This window comes from Nerophis ophidion, linkage group LG09, assembly GCF_033978795.1.
Source record: "Nerophis ophidion isolate RoL-2023_Sa linkage group LG09, RoL_Noph_v1.0, whole genome shotgun sequence".
Classification (NCBI taxonomy): domain Eukaryota; kingdom Metazoa; phylum Chordata; class Actinopteri; order Syngnathiformes; family Syngnathidae; genus Nerophis; species Nerophis ophidion.
In genome coordinates this window covers 26308042-26315318 of record NC_084619.1, presented here as the reverse complement: position 1 = coordinate 26315318, position 7277 = coordinate 26308042, and the positions used below count along the sequence as shown (strand labels likewise).

Below are 7277 nucleotides of genomic sequence, written 5' to 3'. Positions count from 1 at the left end.
TATAAATATATTTATTGAATAATACTTCAACAAAATATGAACTTAAGTTCATAAACTGTGGGAAAAAAAATACAACAATGCAATATTCAGTGTTGACAGCTAGATTTTTTGTGGACATGTTCCATAAATATTGATGTTAAAGATTTATTTTTTTGAGAGGAAATGTTCAGAATTAAGTTCATGAATCTAGATGGATCTCCGTTACGAACCCCAAAGAGGGCACTTTAAGTTGATGATTACTTGTAAGTGTAGATATCTTTATTTATTTATAATTGAATCACTTGTTTATTTTTCAACAAGTTTATTAGTTATTTTTATATATTTTTTTCCAAATAGTTCAAGAAAGACTTCTACAAATGAGCAATATTTTGCACTGTTATACAATTTAATAAATCAGAAACTGATGACATAGTGCTGTATTTTACTTTTTATCTATTTTTTTCCAACTAAAAATGCTTTGCTCTGATTAGGGGGTACTTTAATTAAAAAATGTTCACGGGGGTACATCACTGAAAAAATGTTGAGAACCACTGTCATAAAGCACCTCGTTTCTGTCACAGCTCTGTTAACACAGTTTGAGAGGAACCCAAGGATGCAGACAAAAGGTGAGTCGAACAGTTCTTTACTAGAGTTGCGTACTCACAAAAGGCGATGGTGCAAAAAGAAGAAAAAAAAAGTGCACCATGGAGAAAACAAAAACTAGTATATATATAAAAATAAAACAAACTTTGGTCGCAGTTGCAAGACGTGCTACCGCCGACGTAGACACCAAGCTGGATGGCACCGGGAGCGGCCAGGATCACAAGCAGCAAGAACACGAAACATGGAAGTCATCAATGTGGAGAGCCGAGGAGTGGAATCACCGAGTGCCATCTAGCTGCCAAGTTGCTGCTTAAATTGCACCCGGGTAAATTGGGAGCAGATGTGCACGTCTCACAACTCTGCCCACAATGGGAACACTGGAACTCTAAGGGGAAGGAGAAATGAAGTGAACACAAGGTCAACTGCACCAACAAAGGAAAACTGAATACAAACCACAAGGTGGCAGCAGGTGGTGAAAGTTTCAGTATTAAAACTTCACCTTTATCGTTAGTTTTTAAGCAAAAATGTGTCCGTTCTCCCTTTTATGTCTACACACATTGTCTGTTTGTAAGTAATCTGTGATTGTGCCCTACCGAACATGCTCATTTGCTCTTAAACCATCAATGACACAATGTGACGATGACAGGGGCGCGGTGGACCGGTATTTTTCAGACGCGGTATTGTACCAAATATAATTAATTAGTATTGCAGTACTATACTAATACTGGTATACCGTACAAGCACAATCTTCATTAAATAAGACCGTCTGCACCACCATCCAATAGTACACGCAACATTCCTTGATTGGTATAGGGTGCTGAATGTAAAAGTTAAGTCACGCTTTTTTACCAGATATATTTCTGAGATTGAACTCACTTTTCTTAGATTTAGCTAATATCATTTAAGTTTAAATTAAATGTTGACTTTAAATATTCTATCCATCTATTTACAACTGCTTGTCCTTTTCAGACTGGTGGGGGTACTGGGCCTATCACAGCTGCACTTGTAATATTTCCACTCTCGCTGGGATGATGACATAATTCCATTTTAATCACAATCCTCAAAAAGGGTTTAAAAAAAGTTCTAGCAGGAAGCGCCTTTTAGGGTCTATTTCGCATACGTGAAAGTCGACCAACCTGTCAGACCATGGCTACGTTCGTCTCCTACCAGCCTTGTGAGACATGCATGAGTTATAATCTAGAATTCTGAGAGCAAGCAGACGCAGCTGTCAGCTCAGTGTGTCAACAATAGCAGCATAACTGCATCTCTGTCTGGACTGGAGCCTGCAGTGCCTCAGTCTGGAAGTCTCTAGAGAGAGTGGTGAGGACGGCAAAAAAGATCATCAGGACTCCGCTTCCTCCTATTCAGGAGATCGCAAAACGCCGCTGCCTGACCAGGGGTTAGAAAATCTGAAGAGACTTCTACCACCCCCACCAAGGACTGTTTTCACTGCCGGACTCTAGAAAGAGGTTCCACAGCCTCCGTAGTAGAATCTCAAGGTTCTGTAACAGCTTCTTCCCTCAGGCAGTAAAACTCTTGAACGCATCATATTAATCCCCTCAATTCCCCCCCAAAATGGATTAACTCGCTGTAATATAAAATACAATATAATATATATTCATAAACCTGGATGCATATGCAAAAGCACAATACATTTTTCTGTACAGTAATCTATTTATTTACTTATATCGGCACCTTGTTGCTCTTTTATCCTGCACTACAGTGAGGTAATGCAACAGAGTTTCATTCTTATCTGTACTGTAAATTTTACATTTGAATGACAATTAAAGGAAGTCTAAGTCTAATTAGCTCACTGCTATCAATGTGCCGCTAAAATAGTCTGTCTGTGTTGGCGCTTATAATAACAATATCACTCATATTTGATTAATTTTCAGGTCATGACATGTAAATGGAGTATTTACATATACTTTCTGGGTGTTTTTAGAGAGTATAATGAGCACAACAGAGAACCCTCCATCTTGCATATTTCCAGAATGACTGATTTAATAGGGTGACACAAAAAAGCGTTCATCACCTAAACTTCAAATAACTTTTGAAATATTTGATCAATTCTCTTTATTTTTCAGATTCACCAAGAAGAAATAATGTTCTAAAAGTTTAAAAAGTTCAACTTTGAGATGCCAAGGACTACTGAACAAAAGACATTTAGAGTTGAGGCCTATTTTCGTCTGTATTCTATCCACGCGGGTCAATTGCAATTCAAAGAACGGTTTGGATGTCGTGAATTTCCTGCCCACACAATGATCTACAGATGGGTAAACAAGTTCCGAACCCATGGGACTGTTAATAACCTCAATCGTAAAGATACTAACAGACAATCACACTCTGGACGACCGAAATCATCAAGGACACCACAGAACATTGATGCAGTTAAGAGACTCTGTTGTTCGCAGCCCACGCAAGTCTGTGCGTCGACGAAGTCAGGAGCTTGGAATGAACCGGGAGTCTGTGCGGAGAATCTCGACCTCTATCCTTACAGGATACAGATTAAACAAAAGCTTACACCTGCCAACATGGGGAAACGAGTGGTTTTGCGATAAGATTAACGCTGCGCCAGACTTCCTTGACAATGTCTGATTTTCGGATGAGGCACATTTTCTGCTGTCAGGTCATGTGAACTCTAAGAACAACATCTTCTGGGGTAGCCCACTCCCTCTTTACTGTTTGCAAAGTGTGATGGACCCGAGTGGTAAAATATTAAAATCCAATAAAAATGTTGCTTAAAACCAATATAAATATTAAGAACCCAATGTAGTAGGAGCAGCTATCCCAAAATAAGGAAAGATGATTATACTCGTTCACAATTTATTACATTATAAATAAAAAACGGTCTAGTTGTCAACACTATAAATACCAATTGGTAACCAATGTGATGGGCGAGGGGAGGGTACAGTCACGACAGACATAGTGGGTCCGTATCCTGGCTCCGCCCACTTCCACGGTGTCCTCCTGCACACACAATTAAAATGGAGGCAGGCCATGGGGATAAAATCATCTAAGACCAAGGAGACGTTATCGGGGCTGACGTAACACTTACACGCAAGGCAGGGTTTCCCCTGCCTTTGCTGTAGTTCCGCGTCAACGTAATGGGTACGCCCACTCTCCTCGCCAGTCTCCGGTCACTCGCGGGATGTACGTGGCCGTACCTGTCCCGCTCCGCCTCTTGGTCGCTTCTGGGGTTCACTGCAGGTCCCTGGGCCCAAATCGACCCCCTGTCTACAGAACCACACAGCCAGCGTACGACGCACGAGCCCACAAGCCCACAGCCCAAGGCAGTTAGATGCCCCCACCGATCAGCAATACACGGCACTTACCTGGGCCGTAGAGATTCCTCTGCCCCTACCTGTTGTGGACGTCTTCGGGTTCGTTCCGGTAGCCTGCAGGGTCTGCTGTGTGATCCGGGGGTTCCTTGCCAGCCTGCGTGCGTCCACCCGGTCGCTCCTGGCAAAGCCTGTCGATTCCCTCTGTCGACCCTCTTCCTCTGCCTCTGCCTGTCGATCCTTTCCCTGCGTCAACCCTCCTTCTGCTTCCTCCTCCTGTCGATCCTTTTAAAGGTGCAGTCCTAATGCTCCACAGGTGCGTCCAATTTCCCGTGCCGTTGGATTGGGCACTTTGGTTGTTAGGGGAAACCAGCTAAAAGGGGCAATGTCTTAAAATGCCAGCAAAGTTCGCATGGAGTAAAAACATGCAATTAAAAAGACAATCAAATCCTAAAATGTAAAAAAACATGCAATTAAAAATACAATCAAATTCTAAAATGTAAAAACATGCAATTTAAAATCCACAGCAACAAAACTGTAAAACGTGCATGGGAATTACACATAAAAAAATAAAATCCACTACTTGTGTCCCGTCACAAAAGGCCATTACACTCTGTCAAGTGCACTGCATGGGTCGCCATCTCCAAACATGGCATCATTGAACCATTCTGTTTCGAGGATGACATCGAGCGGTTTGTGACAATTAACACCGAGCGATATGTTCAGGTGCTTGGCAAATCCTGGACAGCACTTGGTCGACGAAGAGGGGTCGTCATGGACCTCCAGTGGTTCCAGCAGGATGGTGCCACTGTCTTGCCCAAGGACACAATGTTATTTAGGGGGCGGCATGGCGTAGTGGGTAGAGCGGCCGTGCCAGAAACCTGAGGGTTGCAGGTTCGCTTCCTACATATTGACATCCAAATCACTGCCGTTGTGTCCTTGGGCAGGACACTTCACCCTTGCCCCCGGTGCCGCTCACACTGGTGAATGAATGATGAATGAATGATTGGTGGTGGTCAGAGGGGCCGTAGGCGCAAACTGGCAGCCACGCTTCCGTCAGTCTACACCAGGGCAGCTGTGGCTACAGATGTAGCTTACCACCACCAGGTGTGAATGAATGATGAGTTCCCACTTCTCTGTGAGCGCTTTGTATATCTAACAATAGTAAAGCGCGATATAAATCTAATCCATTATTATTATTATTATGTACGTGACGAGCTTGGTAGAAGGTGGGGATTGAACCAGGAACCCTCAGGTTGCTGGCACGGCCACTCTTCAGACGCCGTCCCCAATTATTAATGCTAATAATAATTAAAATTATGTAAAATGATTAATTAATTAAGATTAACAAATAATTACATTTTTTCATGTTTATTTAAATTCAGCAAGAAAGTAATGTTCTGCAGTAATGCTGATTATTCAAAATTGCACCTTTATTGTTAGTTTTTAAAGTCTAACTGTCTACAAACAAATTTGTTCCACCATCGAGTCATTGCAGGGTGCTCTGCATTAGTTAAAAGTAATGAAACTCCAAATCATGACTACAAATTCTTGCATTTCCCAGGAGGCATCTATAAATAACAAAGTGGAGAAGTGGATCATTGCGGGGATTGAGATTAGTTGAAATTACAGCGCAGTGAGCACGCCGCCATAGCAGGCCGGATAACGCCATCGGCCTGTTTTTACTGTGGCGGGAGGATATAGGAGATGATAAAAGAGGCTTAGATACACTACAGAAGCCTCGCAAGAAGCATCCTATTCCTGCTGGAGAAGACTGGGTGTCATGCATGTGCACTCTCAAGTTTATTCAAGAAGACTCATGCTCAGGGATTATAGGCTCAACTAGCAAGTCTCTTTCAAAAGAAAAATAGCTTCCAAATATGCTAATCCACGTCCCATGCCAAACACAAAGTGTGTGAAAAGTAGGTACACTGCAACAAGTTTATGGTAATGCTGGGAGATTTTGCACAATTTGTCCCAGAAAAACATTTTCTCTGATAATGGAGTTAGTGTGTTGCTAGGGTAACAAATGCATGCGGTTGCAATGTTGACTGTGGGGGCCACATCCTTCCCGCTGCTGCAAGACATTAAGGGCCATCAAATCATCTACAAATGCTTTGGCAGTTAGAAAAATATTGTGCTCGGTTCTCTTACTGTATTTATCACCGAAAGAGTATTGACTGGCTGTGGGTAACAACCTACGTAGATTTAATCTGGCAAGCCCATTTAATTGAGACCATGAGGAATTAGTAAATTAACAGATAACATCCAGTATAATAGTGTATTGTCAAGAGGCTGTCTGGTAAGTGGAGGCCAAACCAACACCATACTTGCAAGACCTTTAATCCTAAAGTCCCTTCTACACTAAACCGGTTAAGGTTATCCAGGGTAAATCCCACCTAACCTAATCCTTGTCCACACACACACAATGGTCTTTTAAGACCCCTTCCTCCCTCCGTCCGCCGGCGCAACACGACTTAGTACGCATGTGCGGAATATGCGCACATCATAGTCACCTTCATGTGTTGCTTTGTGTTCAAGTTCTTTAATGTAATTTATCTGAACAATATCCAGTGTTGTGGTATGTGGAGAGACACAGCCGGCGGGCCGATAATGGGCGGAAAGCAGCAGCGCGGGCCCACCTGGAGGCCAGGAGGAGGGGCATACGGCGGCGAGGAGAGGCGTGACACACGCGGAGCGACACGGCAGCGGCAATCTGAGCCAGGTGCGTATAACACACACCTGCTCACAATCTGTCTATCTGCTATTAGAGTACAAAAAGGCCGAGGGAGGAACGAGCGAAAGAGCAGCACGGAGGAGGAAACAACGGCCAGCAGACGAGAAGCGCGACAAGCCACACCGAGAGAGCGATGACACACCCCCGCAGCAGACGCAAACGCCAGACGCCGAAAGGTGTGCAGCGGCAGCAGACAAGCCGGGAGAGCGCACTGAAAAGTGACGCGACCAATGGGCCAACTGACAGCAGATTTATTGAAATAATAAATCAAGGCCAAAACTGTTACGATGCGTCTTGTGTCAAGTGTCCCCGCAACCCACACGAGGACGGCTGGGAGTCCGTCACATGGTATTTCTATTAACTGGAATCCCGTGTGCTGTGGGCATGCTTGCCAACACTCCCGAATTTTCCGCGAGACTCCTGAATTTCAGTGCCTCTTCCGAATTTCTCCAGATTTCCAGCCAGACAACAATATTCTCCAGGTCCACCTGAGTGAGGACAGCCTGTCGTCACGTCCGCTTTTCCTCCATATAAACAGCGTGCCGGCTCCGTCTCGTTATAACATCTACGGCTTTTGGAGAGTGCACAACTACACACAACTAGGAGACAAAGCAGAAGAACGAAGAAGAGACACCCTTGGCGTCGACTTTTAAGAAGAAGAAGTACGCTTGCAAGTT

The 7277-nt window shown here is 43.7% G+C and overlaps 1 long non-coding RNA gene across 1 annotated transcript; it reads right to left on the bottom strand.

The window, feature by feature from the left end:
- Positions 1-730: 730 nt before the first annotated feature.
- LOC133558791 (uncharacterized) lies at positions 731-4108 on the bottom strand. Its single transcript, XR_009807999.1, has 4 exons — positions 3947-4108; positions 3641-3819; positions 3458-3552; positions 731-967 (listed from the first exon to the last, which is right to left on the bottom strand). It is a non-coding gene; the product is annotated as an uncharacterized LOC133558791 (long non-coding RNA).
- Between the last annotated feature and the right edge of the window lie 3169 nt (positions 4109-7277).